General features: G+C 36.7%; 11 non-coding genes across 11 annotated transcripts; all 11 read right to left on the bottom strand.

Annotated features, from left to right (window-relative positions):
* Positions 1-469: 469 nt before the first annotated feature.
* Positions 470-552, bottom strand: TRNAL-CAG (transfer RNA leucine (anticodon CAG)). The gene has a single exon. It is a non-coding gene; the product is annotated as a tRNA-Leu (tRNA).
* A 2,620-nt stretch (positions 553-3,172) lies between these two features.
* On the bottom strand, positions 3,173-3,255 carry TRNAL-UAG (transfer RNA leucine (anticodon UAG)). Its single transcript has one exon. It is a non-coding gene; the product is annotated as a tRNA-Leu (tRNA).
* A 1,719-nt stretch (positions 3,256-4,974) lies between these two features.
* TRNAL-CAG (transfer RNA leucine (anticodon CAG)) lies at positions 4,975-5,057 on the bottom strand. Its single transcript has one exon. It is a non-coding gene; the product is annotated as a tRNA-Leu (tRNA).
* A 1,719-nt stretch (positions 5,058-6,776) lies between these two features.
* TRNAL-CAG (transfer RNA leucine (anticodon CAG)) lies at positions 6,777-6,859 on the bottom strand. The gene has a single exon. It is a non-coding gene; the product is annotated as a tRNA-Leu (tRNA).
* An 818-nt stretch (positions 6,860-7,677) lies between these two features.
* TRNAL-CAG (transfer RNA leucine (anticodon CAG)) lies at positions 7,678-7,760 on the bottom strand. The gene has a single exon. It is a non-coding gene; the product is annotated as a tRNA-Leu (tRNA).
* Positions 7,761-9,480: 1,720 nt separating this feature from the next.
* Positions 9,481-9,563, bottom strand: TRNAL-CAG (transfer RNA leucine (anticodon CAG)). The gene has a single exon. It is a non-coding gene; the product is annotated as a tRNA-Leu (tRNA).
* A 2,621-nt stretch (positions 9,564-12,184) lies between these two features.
* TRNAL-CAG (transfer RNA leucine (anticodon CAG)) lies at positions 12,185-12,267 on the bottom strand. The gene has a single exon. It is a non-coding gene; the product is annotated as a tRNA-Leu (tRNA).
* A 2,620-nt stretch (positions 12,268-14,887) lies between these two features.
* TRNAL-CAG (transfer RNA leucine (anticodon CAG)) lies at positions 14,888-14,970 on the bottom strand. The gene has a single exon. It is a non-coding gene; the product is annotated as a tRNA-Leu (tRNA).
* An 818-nt stretch (positions 14,971-15,788) lies between these two features.
* On the bottom strand, positions 15,789-15,871 carry TRNAL-CAG (transfer RNA leucine (anticodon CAG)). Its single transcript has one exon. It is a non-coding gene; the product is annotated as a tRNA-Leu (tRNA).
* Positions 15,872-17,591: 1,720 nt separating this feature from the next.
* TRNAL-CAG (transfer RNA leucine (anticodon CAG)) lies at positions 17,592-17,674 on the bottom strand. The gene has a single exon. It is a non-coding gene; the product is annotated as a tRNA-Leu (tRNA).
* An 819-nt stretch (positions 17,675-18,493) lies between these two features.
* On the bottom strand, positions 18,494-18,576 carry TRNAL-CAG (transfer RNA leucine (anticodon CAG)). Its single transcript has one exon. It is a non-coding gene; the product is annotated as a tRNA-Leu (tRNA).
* Between the last annotated feature and the right edge of the window lie 3,081 nt (positions 18,577-21,657).

Below are 21,657 nucleotides of genomic sequence, written 5' to 3'. Positions count from 1 at the left end.
CCATATTCATGCACCATTGAAATAGAATTTGGGAATCTTTAAAGAGCTGGCTAATGAATTTGGCTTATATGCTTGGTAGGATTGCTTTGTGGCGACACCAGTGGGATTTGAGGCCATGAGCTCTGCTTTACAAGAGCAATGCTCTGACCAATAATCATTGGAGCCCTCATTCGTAATGTGGAAGGTATTTTATCTTGCAAGGAAAATATATGAGGAAATGTAGATGATAAAAATGTAATGGAATAGGAGATGGAAATCAGAAGTACGATTGAAGACCTTATTTCCAAGGAAGGCTGCAACCTGAATTGTGGTTTGTTTCAAAGGGGTAATTATGTTGTGAGCGCTCGAGATTTCCGTGGTGGAAATTGAAACTGAGGTGTGAAGTGAGTGTTTGTCCAATTTTTAGGATGTTTTGTTACCTTTAAATTAGTATGAGGATATATAGAAGAAAGATAAAATGTAACCTTACTGTCAGGAGTGGGATTTGAACCCACGCCTCCAGGAGAGACTGCGACCTGAACGCAGCGCCTTAGACCGCTCGGCCATCCTGACATACAAAAGCTTAGGTTTTCGAAAAGTTGAATATAACAAAAAAGACAGCATATAGCTCTGCTGTTTATGTTGCTGTTAAGACTTTTGATTTAAAGTATGGGTACAAATTGATTTTACAATCATTTGCACAGAAATATGTTCCTACTTGGCTAAATGACAGACATCTTGTACAAATAACATCGAAAAAGCTTTTTTAGTCATAGTTTAGCTTTTTCTAATTTGAATTTCCAATTGAATTTGGTATATGATGTACTTTTTTTCCCAATTCTTACAATGTCATGGGTTAAGACAGTATAGTTTTCTTTTAATTTTCAGCATTGGGAAGCTTGTGCCAGAGTTTGTTGCTTAATCCATATTCATGCACCATTGAAATAGAATTTGGGAATCTTTAAAGAGCTGGCTAATGAATTTGGCTTATATGCTTGGTAGGATTGCTTTGTGGCGACACCAGTGGGATTTGAGGCCATGAGCTCTGCTTTACAAGAGCAATGCTCTGACCAATAATCATTGGAGCCCTCATTCGTAATGTGGAAGGTATTTTATCTTGCAAGGAAAATATATGAGGAAATGTAGATGATAAAAATGTAATGGAATAGGAGATGGAAATCAGAAGTACGATTGAAGACCTTATTTCCAAGGAAGGCTGCAACCTGAATTGTGGTTTGTTTCAAAGGGGTAATTATGTTGTGAGCGCTCGAGATTTCCGTGGTGGAAATTGAAACTGAGGTGTGAAGTGAGTGTTTGTCCAATTTTTAGGATGTTTTGTTACCTTTAAATTAGTATGAGGATATATAGAAGAAAGATAAAATGTAACCTTACTGTCAGGAGTGGGATTTGAACCCACGCCTCCAGGAGAGACTGCGACCTGAACGCAACGCCTTAGACCGCTCGGCCATCCTGACATACAAAAGCTTAGGTTTTCGAAAAGTTGAATATAACAAAAAAGACAGCATATAGCTCTGCTGTTTTTGTTGCTGTTAAGACTTTTGATTTAAAGTATGGGTACAAATTGATTTTACAAACATTTGCACAGAAATATGTTCCTACTTGGCTAAATGACAGACATCTTGTACAAATAACATCGAAAAAGCTTTTTTAGTCATAGTTTAGCTTTTTCTAATTTGAATTTCCAATTGAATTTGGTATATGATGTACTTTTTTCCCAATTCTTACAATGTCATGGGTTAAGACAGTATAGTTTTCTTTTAATTTTCAGCATTGGGAAGCTTGTGCCAGAGTTTGTTGCTTAATCCATATTCATGCACCATTGAAATAGAATTTGGGAATCTTTAAAGAGCTGGCTAATGAATTTGGCTTATATGCTTGGTAGGATTGCTTTGTGGCGACACCAGTGGGATTTGAGGCCATGAGCTCTGCTTTACAAGAGCAATGCTCTGACCAATAATCATTGGAGCCCTCATTCGTAATGTGGAAGGTATTTTATCTTGCAAGGAAAATATATGAGGAAATGTAGATGATAAAAATGTAATGGAATAGGAGATGGAAATCAGAAGTACGATTGAAGACCTTATTTCCAAGGAAGGCTGCAACCTGAATTGTGGTTTGTTTCAAAGGGGTAATTATGTTGTGAGCGCTCGAGATTTCCGTGGTGGAAATTGAAACTGAGGTGTGAAGTGAGTGTTTGTCCAATTTTTAGGATGTTTTGTTACCTTTAAATTAGTATGAGGATATATAGAAGAAAGATAAAATGTAACCTTACTGTCAGGAGTGGGATTTGAACCCACGCCTCCAGGAGAGACTGCGACCTGAACGCAACGCCTTAGACCGCTCGGCCATCCTGACATACAAAAGCTTAGGTTTTCGAAAAGTTGAATATAACAAAAAAGACAGCATATAGCTCTGCTGTTTATGTTGCTGTTAAGACTTTTGATTTAAGTATGGGTACAAATTGATTTTACAATCATTTGCACAGAAATATGTTCCTACTTGGCTAAATGACAGACATCTTGTACAAATAACATCGAAAAAGCTTTTTTAGTCATAGTTTAGCTTTTTCTAATTTGAATTTCCAATTGAATTTGGTATATGATGTACTTTTTTCCCAATTCTTACAATGTCATGGGTTAAGACAGTATAGTTTTCTTTTAATTTTCAGCATTGGGAAGCTTGTGCCAGAGTTTGTTGCTTAATCCATATTCATGCACCATTGAAATAGAATTTGGGAATCTTTAAAGAGCTGGCTAATGAATTTGGCTTATATGCTTGGTAGGATTGCTTTGTGGCGACACCAGTGGGATTTGAGGCCATGAGCTCTGCTTTACAAGAGCAATGCTCTGACCAATAATCATTGGAGCCCTCATTCGGAATGTGGAAGGTATTTTATCTTGCAAGGAAAATATATGAGGAAATGTAGATGATAAAAATGTAATGGAATAGGAGATGGAAATCAGAAGTACGATTGAAGACCTTATTTCCAAGGAAGGCTGCAACCTGAATTGTGGTTTGTTTCAAAGGGGTAATTATGTTGTGAGCGCTCGAGATTTCCGTGGTGGAAATTGAAACTGAGGTGTGAAGTGAGTGTTTGTCCAATTTTTAGGATGTTTTGTTACCTTTAAATTAGTATGAGGATATATAAAAGAAAGATAAAATGTAACCTTACTGTCAGGAGTGGGATTTGAACCCACGCCTCCAGGAGAGACTGCGACCTAAACGCAGCGCCTTAGACCGCTCGGCCATCCTGACACACAAAAGCTTAGGTTTTCGAAAAGTTGAATATAACAAAAAAGACAGCATATAGCTCTGCTGTTTATGTTGCTGTTAAGACTTTTGATTTAAAGTATGGGTACAAATTGATTTTACAATCATTTGCACAGAAATATGTTCCTACTTGGCTAAATGACAGACATCTTGTACAAATAACATCGAAAAAGCTTTTTTAGTCATAGTTTAGCTTTTTCTAATTTGAATTTCCAATTGAATTTGGTATATGATGTACTTTTTTCCCAATTCTTACAATGTCATGGGTTAAGACAGTATAGTTTTCTTTTAATTTTCAGCATTGGGAAGCTTGTGCCAGAGTTTGTTGCTTAATCCATATTCATGCACCATTGAAATAGAATTTGGGAATCTTTAAAGAGCTGGCTAATGAATTTGGCTTATATGCTTGGTAGGATTGCTTTGTGGCAACACCAGTGGGATTTGAGGCCATGAGCTCTGCTTTACAAGAGCAATGCTCTGACCAATAATCATTGGAGCCCTCATTCGTAATGTGGAAGGTATTTTATCTTGCAAGGAAAATATATGAGGAAATGTAGATGATAAAAATGTAATGGAATAGGAGATGGAAATCAGAAGTACGATTGAAGACCTTATTTCCAAGGAAGGCTGCAACCTGAATTGTGGTTTGTTTCAAAGGGGTAATTATGTTGTGAGCGCTCGAGATTTCCGTGGTGGAAATTGAAACTGAGGTGTGAAGTGAGTGTTTGTCCAATTTTTAGGATGTTTTATTACCTTTAAATTAGTATGAGGATATATAGAAGAAAGATAAAATGTAACCTTACTGTCAGGAGTGGGATTTGAACCCACGCCTCCAGGAGAGACTGTGACCTGAACGCAACGCCTTAGACCGCTCAGCCATCCTGACATACAAAAGCTTAGGTCTTCGAAAAGTTGAATATAACAAAAAAGACAGCATATAGCTCTGCTGTTTATGTTGCTGTTAAGACTTTTGATTTAAAGTATGGGTACAAATTGATTTTACAATCATTTGCACAGAAATATGTTCCTACTTGGCTAAATGACAGACATCTTGTACAAATAACATCGAAAAAGCTTTTTTAGTCATAGTTTACCTTTTTCTAATTTGAATTTCCAATTGAATTTGGTATATGATGTACTTTTTTCCCAATTCTTACAATGTCATGGGTTAAGACAGTATAGTTTTCTTTTAATTTTCAGCATTGGGAAGCTTGTGCCAGAGTTTGTTGCTTAATCCATATTCATGCACCATTGAAATAGAATTTGGGAATCTTTAAAGAGCTGGCTAATGAATTTGGCTTATATGCTTGGTAGGATTGCTTTGTGGCGACACCAGTGGGATTTGAGGCCATGAGCTCTGCTTTACAAGAGCAATGCTCTGACCAATAATCATTGGAGCCCTCATTCGTAATGTGGAAGGTATTTTATCTTGCAAGGAAAATATATGAGGAAATGTAGATGATAAAAATGTAATGGAATAGGAGATGGAAATCAGAAGTACGATTGAAGACCTTATTTCCAAGGAAGGCTGCAACCTGAATTGTGGTTTGTTTCAAAGGGGTAATTATGTTGTGAGCGCTCGAGATTTCCGTGGTGGAAATTGAAACTGAGGTGTGAAGTGAGTGTTTGTCCAATTTTTAGGATGTTTTGTTACCTTTAAATTAGTATGAGGATATATAGAAGAAAGATAAAATGTAACCTTACTGTCAGGAGTGGGATTTGAACCCACGCCTCCAGGAGAGACTGCGACCTGAACGCAGCGCCTTAGACCGCTCGGCCATCCTGACACACAAAAGCTTAGGTTTTCGAAAAGTTGAATATAACAAAAAAGACAGCATATAGCTCTGCTGTTTATGTTGCTGTTAAGACTTTTGATTTAAAGTATGGGTACAAATTGATTTTACAATCATTTGCACAGAAATATGTTCCTACTTGGCTAAATGACAGACATCTTGTACAAATAACATCGAAAAAGCTTTTTTAGTCATAGTTTAGCTTTTTCTAATTTGAATTTCCAATTGAATTTGGTATATGATGTACTTTTTTCCCAATTCTTACAATGTCATGGGTTAAGACAGTATAGTTTTCTTTTAATTTTCAGCATTGGGAAGCTTGTGCCAGAGTTTGTTGCTTAATCCATATTCATGCACCATTGAAATAGAATTTGGGAATCTTTAAAGAGCTGGCTAATGAATTTGGCTTATATGCTTGGTAGGATTGCTTTGTGGCAACACCAGTGGGATTTGAGGCCATGAGCTCTGCTTTACAAGAGCAATGCTCTGACCAATAATCATTGGAGCCCTCATTCGTAATGTGGAAGGTATTTTATCTTGCAAGGAAAATATATGAGGAAATGTAGATGATAAAAATGTAATGGAATAGGAGATGGAAATCAGAAGTACGATTGAAGACCTTATTTCCAAGGAAGGCTGCAACCTGAATTGTGGTTTGTTTCAAAGGGGTAATTATGTTGTGAGCGCTCGAGATTTCCGTGGTGGAAATTGAAACTGAGGTGTGAAGTGAGTGTTTGTCCAATTTTTAGGATGTTTTATTACCTTTAAATTAGTATGAGGATATATAGAAGAAAGATAAAATGTAACCTTACTGTCAGGAGTGGGATTTGAACCCACGCCTCCAGGAGAGACTGTGACCTGAACGCAACGCCTTAGACCGCTCAGCCATCCTGACATACAAAAGCTTAGGTCTTCGAAAAGTTGAATATAACAAAAAAGACAGCATATAGCTCTGCTGTTTATGTTGCTGTTAAGACTTTTGATTTAAAGTATGGGTACAAATTGATTTTACAATCATTTGCACAGAAATATGTTCCTACTTGGCTAAATGACAGACATCTTGTACAAATAACATCGAAAAAGCTTTTTTAGTCATAGTTTACCTTTTTCTAATTTGAATTTCCAATTGAATTTGGTATATGATGTACTTTTTTCCCAATTCTTACAATGTCATGGGTTAAGACAGTATAGTTTTCTTTTAATTTTCAGCATTGGGAAGCTTGTGCCAGAGTTTGTTGCTTAATCCATATTCATGCACCATTGAAATAGAATTTGGGAATCTTTAAAGAGCTGGCTAATGAATTTGGCTTATATGCTTGGTAGGATTGCTTTGTGGCGACACCAGTGGGATTTGAGGCCATGAGCTCTGCTTTACAAGAGCAATGCTCTGACCAATAATCATTGGAGCCCTCATTCGTAATGTGGAAGGTATTTTATCTTGCAAGGAAAATATATGAGGAAATGTAGATGATAAAAATGTAATGGAATAGGAGATGGAAATCAGAAGTACGATTGAAGACCTTATTTCCAAGGAAGGCTGCAACCTGAATTGTGGTTTGTTTCAAAGGGGTAATTATGTTGTGAGCGCTCGAGATTTCCGTGGTGGAAATTGAAACTGAGGTGTGAAGTGAGTGTTTGTCCAATTTTTAGGATGTTTTGTTACCTTTAAATTAGTATGAGGATATATAGAAGAAAGATAAAATGTAACCTTACTGTCAGGAGTGGGATTTGAACCCACGCCTCCAGGAGAGACTGCGACCTGAACGCAGCGCCTTAGACCGCTCGGCCATCCTGACATACAAAAGCTTAGGTTTTCGAAAAGTTGAATATAACAAAAAAGACAGCATATAGCTCTGCTGTTTATGTTGCTGTTAAGACTTTTGATTTAAAGTATGGGTACAAATTGATTTTACAATCATTTGCACAGAAATATGTTCCTACTTGGCTAAATGACAGACATCTTGTACAAATAACATCGAAAAAGCTTTTTTAGTCATAGTTTAGCTTTTTCTAATTTGAATTTCCAATTGAATTTGGTATATGATGTACTTTTTTCCCAATTCTTACAATGTCATGGGTTAAGACAGTATAGTTTTCTTTTAATTTTCAGCATTGGGAAGCTTGTGCCAGAGTTTGTTGCTTAATCCATATTCATGCACCATTGAAATAGAATTTGGGAATCTTTAAAGAGCTGGCTAATGAATTTGGCTTATATGCTTGGTAGGATTGCTTTGTGGCGACACCAGTGGGATTTGAGGCCATGAGCTCTGCTTTACAAGAGCAATGCTCTGACCAATAATCATTGGAGCCCTCATTCGTAATGTGGAAGGTATTTTATCTTGCAAGGAAAATATATGAGGAAATGTAGATGATAAAAATGTAATGGAATAGGAGATGGAAATCAGAAGTACGATTGAAGACCTTATTTCCAAGGAAGGCTGCAACCTGAATTGTGGTTTGTTTCAAAGGGGTAATTATGTTGTGAGCGCTCGAGATTTCCGTGGTGGAAATTGAAACTGAGGTGTGAAGTGAGTGTTTGTCCAATTTTTAGGATGTTTTGTTACCTTTAAATTAGTATGAGGATATATAGAAGAAAGATAAAATGTAACCTTACTGTCAGGAGTGGGATTTGAACCCACGCCTCCAGGAGAGACTGCGACCTGAACGCAGCGCCTTAGACCGCTCGGCCATCCTGACATACAAAAGCTTAGGTTTTCGAAAAGTTGAATATAACAAAAAAGACAGCATATAGCTCTGCTGTTTATGTTGCTGTTAAGACTTTTGATTTAAAGTATGGGTACAAATTGATTTTACAATCATTTGCACAGAAATATGTTCCTACTTGGCTAAATGACAGACATCTTGTACAAATAACATCGAAAAAGCTTTTTTAGTCATAGTTTAGCTTTTTCTAATTTGAATTTCCAATTGAATTTGGTATATGATGTACTTTTTTTCCCAATTCTTACAATGTCATGGGTTAAGACAGTATAGTTTTCTTTTAATTTTCAGCATTGTGAAGCTTGTGCCAGAGTTTGTTGCTTAATCCATATTCATGCACCATTGAAATAGAATTTGGGAATCTTTAAAGAGCTGGCTAATGAATTTGGCTTATATGCTTGGTAGGATTGCTTTGTGGCGACACCAGTGGGATTTGAGGCCATGAGCTCTGCTTTACAAGAGCAATGCTCTGACCAATAATCATTGGAGCCCTCATTCGTAATGTGGAAGGTATTTTATCTTGCAAGGAAAATATATGAGGAAATGTAGATGATAAAAATGTAATGGAATAGGAGATGGAAATCAGAAGTACGATTGAAGACCTTATTTCCAAGGAAGGCTGCAACCTGAATTGTGGTTTGTTTCAAAGGGGTAATTATGTTGTGAGCGCTCGAGATTTCCGTGGTGGAAATTGAAACTGAGGTGTGAAGTGAGTGTTTGTCCAATTTTTAGGATGTTTTGTTACCTTTAAATTAGTATGAGGATATATAGAAGAAAGATAAAATGTAACCTTACTGTCAGGAGTGGGATTTGAACCCACGCCTCCAGGAGAGACTGCGACCTGAACGCAACGCCTTAGACCGCTCGGCCATCCTGACATACAAAAGCTTAGGTTTTCGAAAAGTTGAATATAACAAAAAAGACAGCATATAGCTCTGCTGTTTATGTTGCTGTTAAGACTTTTGATTTAAAGTATGGGTACAAATTGATTTTACAATCATTTGCACAGAAATATGTTCCTACTTGGCTAAATGACAGACATCTTGTACAAATAACATCGAAAAAGCTTTTTTAGTCATAGTTTAGCTTTTTCTAATTTGAATTTCCAATTGAATTTGGTATATGATGTACTTTTTTCCCAATTCTTACAATGTCATGGGTTAAGACAGTATAGTTTTCTTTTAATTTTCAGCATTGGGAAGCTTGTGCCAGAGTTTATTGCTTAATCCATATTCATGCACCATTGAAATAGAATTTGGGAATCTTTAAAGAGCTGGCTAATGAATTTGGCTTATATGCTTGGTAGGATTGCTTTGTGGCGACACCAGTGGGATTTGAGGCCATGAGCTCTGCTTTACAAGAGCAATGCTCTGACCAATAATCATTGGAGCCCTCATTCGTAATGTGGAAGGTATTTTATCTTGCAAGGAAAATATATGAGGAAATGTAGATGATAAAAATGTAATGGAATAGGAGATGGAAATCAGAAGTACGATTGAAGACCTTATTTCCAAGGAAGGCTGCAACCTGAATTGTGGTTTGTTTCAAAGGGGTAATTATGTTGTGAGCGCTCGAGATTTCCGTGGTGGAAATTGAAACTGAGGTGTGAAGTGAGTGTTTGTCCAATTTTTAGGATGTTTTGTTACCTTTAAATTAGTATGAGGATATATAGAAGAAAGATAAAATGTAACCTTACTGTCAGGAGTGGGATTTGAACCCACGCCTCCAGGAGAGACTGCGACCTGAACGCAGCGCCTTAGACCGCTCGGCCATCCTGACATACAAAAGCTTAGGTTTTCGAAAAGTTGAATATAACAAAAAAGACAGCATATAGCTCTGCTGTTTATGTTGCTGTTAAGACTTTTGATTTAAAGTATGGGTACAAATTGATTTTACAATCATTTGCACAGAAATATGTTCCTACTTGGCTAAATGACAGACATCTTGTACAAATAACATCGAAAAAGCTTTTTTAGTCATAGTTTAGCTTTTTCTAATTTGAATTTCCAATTGAATTTGGTATATGATGTACTTTTTTTCCCAATTCTTACAATGTCATGGGTTAAGACAGTATAGTTTTCTTTTAATTTTCAGCATTGTGAAGCTTGTGCCAGAGTTTGTTGCTTAATCCATATTCATGCACCATTGAAATAGAATTTGGGAATCTTTAAAGAGCTGGCTAATGAATTTGGCTTATATGCTTGGTAGGATTGCTTTGTGGCGACACCAGTGGGATTTGAGGCCATGAGCTCTGCTTTACAAGAGCAATGCTCTGACCAATAATCATTGGAGCCCTCATTCGTAATGTGGAAGGTATTTTATCTTGCAAGGAAAATATATGAGGAAATGTAGATGATAAAAATGTAATGGAATAGGAGATGGAAATCAGAAGTACGATTGAAGACCTTATTTCCAAGGAAGGCTGCAACCTGAATTGTGGTTTGTTTCAAAGGGGTAATTATGTTGTGAGCGCTCGAGATTTCCGTGGTGGAAATTGAAACTGAGGTGTGAAGTGAGTGTTTGTCCAATTTTTAGGATGTTTTGTTACCTTTAAATTAGTATGAGGATATATAGAAGAAAGATAAAATGTAACCTTACTGTCAGGAGTGGGATTTGAACCCACGCCTCCAGGAGAGACTGCGACCTGAACGCAACGCCTTAGACCGCTCGGCCATCCTGACATACAAAAGCTTAGGTTTTCGAAAAGTTGAATATAACAAAAAAGACAGCATATAGCTCTGCTGTTTATGTTGCTGTTAAGACTTTTGATTTAAAGTATGGGTACAAATTGATTTTACAATCATTTGCACAGAAATATGTTCCTACTTGGCTAAATGACAGACATCTTGTACAAATAACATCGAAAAAGCTTTTTTAGTCATAGTTTAGCTTTTTCTAATTTGAATTTCCAATTGAATTTGGTATATGATGTACTTTTTTCCCAATTCTTACAATGTCATGGGTTAAGACAGTATAGTTTTCTTTTAATTTTCAGCATTGGGAAGCTTGTGCCAGAGTTTGTTGCTTAATCCATATTCATGCACCATTGAAATAGAATTTGGGAATCTTTAAAGAGCTGGCTAATGAATTTGGCTTATATGCTTGGTAGGATTGCTTTGTGGCGACACCAGTGGGATTTGAGGCCATGAGCTCTGCTTTACAAGAGCAATGCTCTGACCAATAATCATTGGAGCCCTCATTCGGAATGTGGAAGGTATTTTATCTTGCAAGGAAAATATATGAGGAAATGTAGATGATAAAAATGTAATGGAATAGGAGATGGAAATCAGAAGTACGATTGAAGACCTTATTTCCAAGGAAGGCTGCAACCTGAATTGTGGTTTGTTTCAAAGGGGTAATTATGTTGTGAGCGCTCGAGATTTCCGTGGTGGAAATTGAAACTGAGGTGTGAAGTGAGTGTTTGTCCAATTTTTAGGATGTTTTGTTACCTTTAAATTAGTATGAGGATATATAGAAGAAAGATAAAATGTAACCTTACTGTCAGGAGTGGGATTTGAACCCACGCCTCCAGGAGAGACTGCAACCTGAACGCAGCGCCTTAGACCGCTCGGCCATCCTGACACACAAAAGCTTAGGTTTTCGAAAAGTTGAATATAACAAAAAAGACAGCATATAGCTCTGCTGTTTATGTTGCTGTTAAGACTTTTGATTTAAAGTATGGGTACAAATTGATTTTACAATCATTTGCACAGAAATATGTTCCTACTTGGCTAAATGACAGACATCTTGTACAAATAACATCGAAAAAGCTTTTTTAGTCATAGTTTAGCTTTTTCTAATTTGAATTTCCAATTGAATTTGGTATATGATGTACTTTTTTCCCAATTCTTACAATGTCATGGGTTAAGACAGTATAGTTTTCTTTTAATTTTCAGCATTGGGAAGCTTGTGCCAGAGTTTGTTGCTTAATCCATATTCATGCACCATTGAAATAGAATTTGGGAATCTTTAAAGAGCTGGCTAATGAATTTGGCTTATATGCTTGGTAGGATTGCTTTGTGGCAACACCAGTGGGATTTGAGGCCATGAGCTCTGCTTTACAAGAGCAATGCTCTGACCAATAATCATTGGAGCCCTCATTCGTAATGTGGAAGGTATTTTATCTTGCAAGGAAAATATATGAGGAAATGTAGATGATAAAAATGTAATGGAATAGGAGATGGAAATCAGAAGTACGATTGAAGACCTTATTTCCAAGGAAGGCTGCAACCTGAATTGTGGTTTGTTTCAAAGGGGTAATTATGTTGTGAGCGCTCGAGATTTCCGTGGTGGAAATTGAAACTGAGGTGTGAAGTGAGTGTTTGTCCAATTTTTAGGATGTTTTGTTACCTTTAAATTAGTATGAGGATATATAGAAGAAAGATAAAATGTAACCTTACTGTCAGGAGTGGGATTTGAACCCACGCCTCCAGGAGAGACTGCGACCTGAACGCAGCGCCTTAGACCGCTCGGCCATCCTGACACACAAAAGCTTAGGTTTTCGAAAAGTTGAATATAACAAAAAAGACAGCATATAGCTCTGCTGTTTATGTTGCTGTTAAGACTTTTGATTTAAAGTATGGGTACAAATTGATTTTACAATCATTTGCACAGAAATATGTTCCTACTTGGCTAAATGACAGACATCTTGTACAAATAACATCGAAAAAGCTTTTTTAGTCATAGTTTACCTTTTTCTAATTTGAATTTCCAATTGAATTTGGTATATGATGTACTTTTTTCCCAATTCTTACAATGTCATGGGTTAAGACAGTATAGTTTTCTTTTAATTTTCAGCATTGGGAAGCTTGTGCCAGAGTTTGTTGCTTAATCCATATTCATGCACCATTGAAATAGAATTTGGGAATCTTTAAAGAGCTGGCTAATGAATTTGGCTTATATGCTTGGTAGGATTGCTTTGTGGCGACACCAGTGGGATTTGAGGCCATGAGCTCTGCTTTACAAGAGCAATGCTCTGACCAATAATCATTGGAGCCCTCATTCGTAATGTGGAAGGTATTTTATCTTGCAAGGAAAATATATGAGGAAATGTAGATGATAAAAATGTAATGGAATAGGAGATGGAAATCAGAAGTACGATTGAAGACCTTATTTCCAAGGAAGGCTGCAACCTGAATTGTGGTTTGTTTCAAAGGGGTAATTATGTTGTGAGCGCTCGAGATTTCCGTGGTGGAAATTGAAACTGAGGTGTGAAGTGAGTGTTTGTCCAATTTTTAGGATGTTTTATTACCTTTAAATTAGTATGAGGATATATAGAAGAAAGATAAAATGTAACCTTACTGTCAGGAGTGGGATTTGAACCCACGCCTCCAGGAGAGACTGTGACCTGAACGCAACGCCTTAGACCGCTCAGCCATCCTGACATACAAAAGCTTAGGTCTTCGAAAAGTTGAATATAACAAAAAAGACAGCATATAGCTCTGCTGTTTATGTTGCTGTTAAGACTTTTGATTTAAAGTATGGGTACAAATTGATTTTACAATCATTTGCACAGAAATATGTTCCTACTTGGCTAAATGACAGACATCTTGTACAAATAACATCGAAAAAGCTTTTTTAGTCATAGTTTACCTTTTTCTAATTTGAATTTCCAATTGAATTTGGTATATGATGTACTTTTTTCCCAATTCTTACAATGTCATGGGTTAAGACAGTATAGTTTTCTTTTAATTTTCAGCATTGGGAAGCTTGTGCCAGAGTTTGTTGCTTAATCCATATTCATGCACCATTGAAATAGAATTTGGGAATCTTTAAAGAGCTGGCTAATGAATTTGGCTTATATGCTTGGTAGGATTGCTTTGTGGCGACACCAGTGGGATTTGAGGCCATGAGCTCTGCTTTACAAGAGCAATGCTCTGACCAATAATCATTGGAGCCCTCATTCGTAATGTGGAAGGTATTTTATCTTGCAAGGAAAATATATGAGGAAATGTAGATGATAAAAATGTAATGAAATAGGAGATGGAAATCAGAAGTACGATTGAAGACCTTATTTCCAAGGAAGGCTGCAACCTGAATTGTGGTTTGTTTCAAAGGGGTAATTATGTTGTGAGCGCTCGAGATTTCCGTGGTGGAAATTGAAACTGAGGTGTGAAGTGAGTGTTTGTCCAATTTTTAGGATGTTTTGTTACCTTTAAATTAGTATGAGGATATATAGAAGAAAGATAAAATGTAACCTTACTGTCAGGAGTGGGATTTGAACCCACGCCTCCAGGAGAGACTGTGACCTGAACGCAACGCCTTAGACCGCTCAGCCATCCTGACATACAAAAGCTTAGGTCTTCGAAAAGTTGAATATAACAAAAAAGACAGCATATAGCTCTGCTGTTTATGTTGCTGTTAAGACTTTTGATTTAAAGTATGGGTACAAATTGATTTTACAATCATTTGCACAGAAATATGTTCCTACTTGGCTAAATGACAGACATCTTGTACAAATAACATCGAAAAAGCTTTTTTAGTCATAGTTTACCTTTTTCTAATTTGAATTTCCAATTGAATTTGGTATATGATGTACTTTTTTCCCAATTCTTACAATGTCATGGGTTAAGACAGTATAGTTTTCTTTTAATTTTCAGCATTGGGAAGCTTGTGCCAGAGTTTGTTGCTTAATCCATATTCATGCACCATTGAAATAGAATTTGGGAATCTTTAAAGAGCTGGCTAATGAATTTGGCTTATATGCTTGGTAGGATTGCTTTGTGGCGACACCAGTGGGATTTGAGGCCATGAGCTCTGCTTTACAAGAGCAATGCTCTGACCAATAATCATTGGAGCCCTCATTCGTAATGTGGAAGGTATTTTATCTTGCAAGGAAAATATATGAGGAAATGTAGATGATAAAAATGTAATGGAATAGGAGATGGAAATCAGAAGTACGATTGAAGACCTTATTTCCAAGGAAGGCTGCAACCTGAATTGTGGTTTGTTTCAAAGGGGTAATTATGTTGTGAGCGCTCGAGATTTCCGTGGTGGAAATTGAAACTGAGGTGTGAAGTGAGTGTTTGTCCAATTTTTAGGATGTTTTGTTACCTTTAAATTAGTATGAGGATATATAGAAGAAAGATAAAATGTAACCTTACTGTCAGGAGTGGGATTTGAACCCACGCCTCCAGGAGAGACTGCGACCTGAACGCAGCGCCTTAGACCGCTCGGCCATCCTGACATACAAAAGCTTAGGTTTTCGAAAAGTTGAATATAACAAAAAAGACAGCATATAGCTCTGCTGTTTATGTTGCTGTTAAGACTTTTGATTTAAAGTATGGGTACAAATTGATTTTACAATCATTTGCACAGAAATATGTTCCTACTTGGCTAAATGACAGACATCTTGTACAAATAACATCGAAAAAGCTTTTTTAGTCATAGTTTAGCTTTTTCTAATTTGAATTTCCAATTGAATTTGGTATATGATGTACTTTTTTCCCAATTCTTACAATGTCATAGGTTAAGACAGTATAGTTTTCTTTTAATTTTCAGCATTGGGAAGCTTGTGCCAGAGTTTGTTGCTTAATCCATATTCATGCACCATTGAAATAGAATTTGGGAATCTTTAAAGAGCTGGCTAATGAATTTGGCTTATATGCTTGGTAGGATTGCTTTGTGGCGACACCAGTGGGATTTGAGGCCATGAGCTCTGCTTTACAAGAGCAATGCTCTGACCAATAATCATTGGAGCCCTCATTCGTAATGTGGAAGGTATTTTATCTTGCAAGGAAAATATATGAGGAAATGTAGATGATAAAAATGTAATGGAATAGGAGATGGAAATCAGAAGTACGATTGAAGACCTTATTTCCAAGGAAGGCTGCAACCTGAATTGTGGTTTGTTTCAAAGGGGTAATTATGTTGTGAGCGCTCGAGATTTCCGTGGTGGAAATTGAAACTGAGGTGTGAAGTGAGTGTTTGTCCAATTTTTAGGATGTTTTGTTACCTTTAAATTAGTATGAGGATATATAGAAGAAAGATAAAATGTAACCTTACTGTCAGGAGTGGGATTTGAACCCACGCCTCCAGGAGAGACTGCGACCTGAACGCAGCGCCTTAGACCGCTCGGCCATCCTGACATACAAAAGCTTAGGTTTTCGAAAAGTTGAATATAACAAAAAAGACAGCATATAGCTCTGCTGTTTATGTTTCTGTTAAGACTTTTGATTTAAAGTATGGGTACAAATTGATTTTACAATCATTTGCACAGAAATATGTTCCTACTTGGCTAAATGACAGACATCTTGTACAAATAACATCGAAAAAGCTTTTTTAGTCATAGTTTAGCTTTTTCTAATTTGAATTTCCAATTGAATTTGGTATATGATGTACTTTTTTTCCCAATTCTTACAATGTCATGGGTTAAGACAGTATAGTTTTCTTTTAATTTTCAGCATTGGGAAGCTTGTGCCAGAGTTTGTTGCTTAATCCATATTCATGCACCATTGAAATAGAATTTGGGAATCTTTAAAGAGCTGGCTAATGAATTTGGCTTATATGCTTGGTAGGATTGCTTTGTGGCGACACCAGTGGGATTTGAGGCCATGAGCTCTGCTTTACAAGAGCAATGCTCTGACCAATAATCATTGGAGCCCTCATTCGTAATGTGGAAGGTATTTTATCTTGCAAGGAAAATATATGAGGAAATGTAGATGATAAAAATGTAATGGAATAGGAGATGGAAATCAGAAGTACGATTAAAGACCTTATTTCCAAGGAAGGCTGCAACCTGAATTGTGGTTTGTTTCAAAGGGGTAATTATGTTGTGAGCGCTCGAGATTTCCGTGGTGGAAATTGAAACTGAGGTGTGAAGTGAGTGTTTGTCCAATTTTTAGGATGTTTTGTTACCTTTAAATTAGTATGAGGATATATAGAAGAAAGATAAAATGTAACCTTACTGTCAGGAGTGGGATTTGAACCCACGCCTCCAGGAGAGACTGCGACCTGAACGCAACGCCTTAGACCGCTCGGCCATCCTGACATACAAAAGCTTAGGTTTTCGAAAAGTTGAATATAACAAAAAAGACAGCATATAGCTCTGCTGTTTTTGTTGCTGTTAAGACTTTTGATTTAAAGTATGGGTACAAATTGATTTTACAAACATTTGCACAGAAATATGTTCCTACTTGGCTAAATGACAGACATCTTGTACAAATAACATCGAAAAAGCTTTTTTAGTCATAGTTTAGCTTTTTCTAATTTGAATTTCCAATTGAATTTGGTATATGATGTACTTTTTTCCCAATTCTTACAATGTCATGGGTTAAGACAGTATAGTTTTCTTTTAATTTTCAGCATTGGGAAGCTTGTGCCAGAGTTTGTTGCTTAATCCATATTCATGCACCATTGAAATAGAATTTGGGAATCTTTAAAGAGCTGGCTAATGAATTTGGCTTATATGCTTGGTAGGATTGCTTTGTGGCGACACCAGTGGGATTTGAGGCCATGAGCTCTGCTTTACAAGAGCAATGCTCTGACCAATAATCATTGGAGCCCTCATTCGTAATGTGGAAGGTATTTTATCTTGCAAGGAAAATATATGAGGAAATGTAGATGATAAAAATGTAATGGAATAGGAGATGGAAATCAGAAGTACGATTGAAGACCTTATTTCCAAGGAAGGCTGCAACCTGAATTGTGGTTTGTTTCAAAGGGGTAATTATGTTGTGAGCGCTCGAGATTTCCGTGGTGGAAATTGAAACTGAGGTGTGAAGTGAGTGTTTGTCCAATTTTTAGGATGTTTTGTTACCTTTAAATTAGTATGAGGATATATAGAAGAAAGATAAAATGTAACCTTACTGTCAGGAGTGGGATTTGAACCCACGCCTCCAGGAGAGACTGCGACCTGAACGCAGCGCCTTAGACCGCTCGGCCATCCTGACATACAAAAGCTTAGGTTTTCGAAAAGTTGAATATAACAAAAAAGACAGCATATAGCTCTGCTGTTTATGTTGCTGTTAAGACTTTTGATTTAAAGTATGGGTACAAATTGATTTTACAATCATTTGCACAGAAATATGTTCCTACTTGGCTAAATGACAGACATCTTGTACAAATAACATCGAAAAAGCTTTTTTAGTCATAGTTTAGCTTTTTCTAATTTGAATTTCCAATTGAATTTGGTATATGATGTACTTTTTTTCCCAATTCTTACAATGTCATGGGTTAAGACAGTATAGTTTTCTTTTAATTTTCAGCATTGGGAAGCTTGTGCCAGAGTTTGTTGCTTAATCCATATTCATGCACCATTGAAATAGAATTTGGGAATCTTTAAAGAGCTGGCTAATGAATTTGGCTTATATGCTTGGTAGGATTGCTTTGTGGCGACACCAGTGGGATTTGAGGCCATGAGCTCTGTTTTACAAGAGCAATGCTCTGACCAATAATCATTGGAGCCCTCATTCGTAATGTGGAAGGTATTTTATCTTGCAAGGAAAATATATGAGGAAATGTAGATGATAAAAATGTAATGGAATAGGAGATGGAAATCAGAAGTACGATTGAAGACCTTATTTCCAAGGAAGGCTGCAACCTGAATTGTGGTTTGTTTCAAAGGGGTAATTATGTTGTGAGCGCTCGAGATTTCCGTGGTGGAAATTGAAACTGAGGTGTGAAGTGAGTGTTTGTCAAATTTTTAGGATGTTTTGTTACCTTTAAATTAGTATGAGGATATATAGAAGAAAGATAAAATGTAACCTTACTGTCAGGAGTGGGATTTGAACCCACGCCTCCAGGAGAGACTGCGACCTGAACGCAGCGCCTTAGACCGCTCGGCCATCCTGACATACAAAAGCTTAGGTTTTCGAAAAGTTGAATATAACAAAAAAGACAGCATATAGCTCTGCTGTTTATGTTGCTGTTAAGACTTTTGATTTAAAGTATGGGTACAAATTGATTTTACAATCATTTGCACAGAAATATGTTCCTACTTGGCTAAATGACAGACATCTTGTACAAATAACATCGAAAAAGCTTTTTTAGTCATAGTTTAGCTTTTTCTAATTTGAATTTCCAATTGAATTTGGTATATGATGTACTTTTTTTCCCAATTCTTACAATGTCATGGGTTAAGACAGTATAGTTTTCTTTTAATTTTCAGCATTGGGAAGCTTGTGCCAGAGTTTGTTGCTTAATCCATATTCATGCACCATTGAAATAGAATTTGGGAATCTTTAAAGAGCTGGCTAATGAATTTGGCTTATATGCTTGGTAGGATTGCTTTGTGGCGACACCAGTGGGATTTGAGGCCATGAGCTCTGTTTTACAAGAGCAATGCTCTGACCAATAATCATTGGAGCCCTCATTCGTAATGTGGAAGGTATTTTATCTTGCAAGGAAAATATATGAGGAAATGTAGATGATAAAAATGTAATGGAATAGGAGATGGAAATCAGAAGTACGATTGAAGACCTTATTTCCAAGGAAGGCTGCAACCTGAACTGTGGTTTGTTTCAAAGGGGTAATTATGTTGTGAGCGCTCGAGATTTCCGTGGTGGAAATTGAAACTGAGGTGTGAAGTGAGTGTTTGTCCAATTTTTAGGATGTTTTGTTACCTTTAAATTAGTATGAGGATATATAGAAGAAAGATAAAATGTAACCTTACTGTCAGGAGTGGGATTTGAACCCACGCCTCCAGGAGAGACTGCGACCTGAACGCAACGCCTTAGACCGCTCGGCCATCCTGACATACAAAAGCTTAGGTTTTCGAAAAGTTGAATATAACAAAAAAGACAGCATATAGCTCTGCTGTTTATGTTGCTGTTAAGACTTTTGATTTAAAGTATGGGTACAAATTGATTTTACAATCATTTGCACAGAAATATGTTCCTACTTGGCTAAATGACAGACATCTTGTACAAATAACATCGAAAAAGCTTTTTTAGTCATAGTTTAGCTTTTTCTAATTTGAATTTCCAATTGAATTTGGTATATGATGTACTTTTTTCCCAATTCTTACAATGTCATGGGTTAAGACAGTATAGTTTTCTTTTAATTTTCAGCATTGGGAAGCTTGTGCCAGAGTTTGTTGCTTAATCCATATTCATGCACCATTGAAATAGAATTTGGGAATCTTTAAAGAGCTGGCTAATGAATTTGGCTTATATGCTTGGTAGGATTGCTTTGTGGCGACACCAGTGGGATTTGAGGCCATGAGCTCTGCTTTACAAGAGCAATGCTCTGACCAATAATCATTGGAGCCCTCATTCGTAATGTGGAAGGTATTTTATCTTGCAAGGAAAATATATGAGGAAATGTAGATGATAAAAATGTAATGGAATAGGAGATGGAAATCAGAAGTACGATTGAAGACCTTATTTCCAAGGAAGGCTGCAACCTGAATTGTGGTTTGTTTCAAAGGGGTAATTATGTTGTGAGCGCTCGAGATTTCCGTGGTGGAAATTGAAACTGAGGTGTGAAGTGAGTGTTTGTCCAATTTTTAGGATGTTTTGTTACCTTTAAATTAGTATGAGGATATATAGAAGAAAGATAAAATGTAACCTTACTGTCAGGAGTGGGATTTGAACCCACGCCTCCAGGAGAGACTGCGACCTGAACGCAACGCCTTAGACCGCTCGGCCATCCTGACATACAAAAGCTTAGGTTTTCGAAAAGTTGAATATAACAAAAAAGACAGCATATAGCTCTGCTGTTTATGTTGCTGTTAAGACTTTTGATTTAAAGTATGGGTACAAATTGATTTTACAATCATTTGCACAGAAATATGTTCCTACTTGGCTAAATGACAGACATCTTGTACAAATAACATCGAAAAAGCTTTTTTAGTCATAGTTTAGCTTTTTCTAATTTGAATTTCCAATTGAATTTGGTATATGATGTACTTTTTTCCCAATTCTTACAATGTCATGGGTTAAGACAGTATAGTTTTCTTTTAATTTTCAGCATTGGGAAGCTTGTGCCAGAGTTTGTTGCTTAATCCATATTCATGCACCATTGAAATAGAATTTGGGAATCTTTAAAGAGCTGGCTAATGAATTTGGCTTATATGCTTGGTAGGATTGCTTTGTGGCGACACCAGTGGGATTTGAGGCCATGAGCTCTGCTTTACAAGAGCAATGCTCTGACCAATAATCATTGGAGCCCTCATTCGTAATGTGGAAGGTATTTTATCTTGCAAGGAAAATATATGAGGAAATGTAGATGATAAAAATGTAATGGAATAGGAGATGGAAATCAGAAGTACGATTGAAGACCTTATTTCCAAGGAAGGCTGCAACCTGAATTGTGGTTTGTTTCAAAGGGGTAATTATGTTGCTGTTAAGACTTTTGATTTAAAGTATGGGTACAAATTGATTTTACAATCATTTGCACAGAAATATGTTCCTACTTGGCTAAATGACAGACATCTTGTACAAATAACATCGAAAAAGCTTTTTTAGTCATAGTTTAGCTTTTTCTAATTTGAATTTCCAATTGAATTTGGTATATGATGTACTTTTTTCCCAATTCTTACAATGTCATGGGTTAAGACAGTATAGTTTTCTTTTAATTGTCAGCATTGGGAAGCTTGTGCCAGAGTTTGTTGCTTAATCCATATTCATGCACCATTGAAATAGAATTTGGGAATCTTTAAAGAGCTGGCTAATGAATTTGGCTTATATGCTTGGTAGGATTGCTTTGTGGCAACACCAGTGGGATTTGAGGCCATGAGCTCTGCTTTACAAGAGCAATGCTCTGACCAATAATCATTGGAGCCCTCATTCGTAATGTGGAAGGTATTTTATCTTGCAAGGAAAATATATGAGGAAATGTAGATGATAAAAATGTAATGGAATAGGAGATGGAAATCAGAAGTACGATTGAAGACCTTATTTCCAAGGAAGGCTGCAACCTGAATTGTGGTTTG

This window comes from Mixophyes fleayi, chromosome 1 (assembly GCF_038048845.1).
Source record: "Mixophyes fleayi isolate aMixFle1 chromosome 1, aMixFle1.hap1, whole genome shotgun sequence".
Classification (NCBI taxonomy): Eukaryota; Metazoa; Chordata; class Amphibia; order Anura; family Limnodynastidae; genus Mixophyes; species Mixophyes fleayi.
The sequence above is the reverse complement of the archived record's forward strand: the minus strand, read 5'-3'. Positions and strand labels throughout refer to the sequence as shown.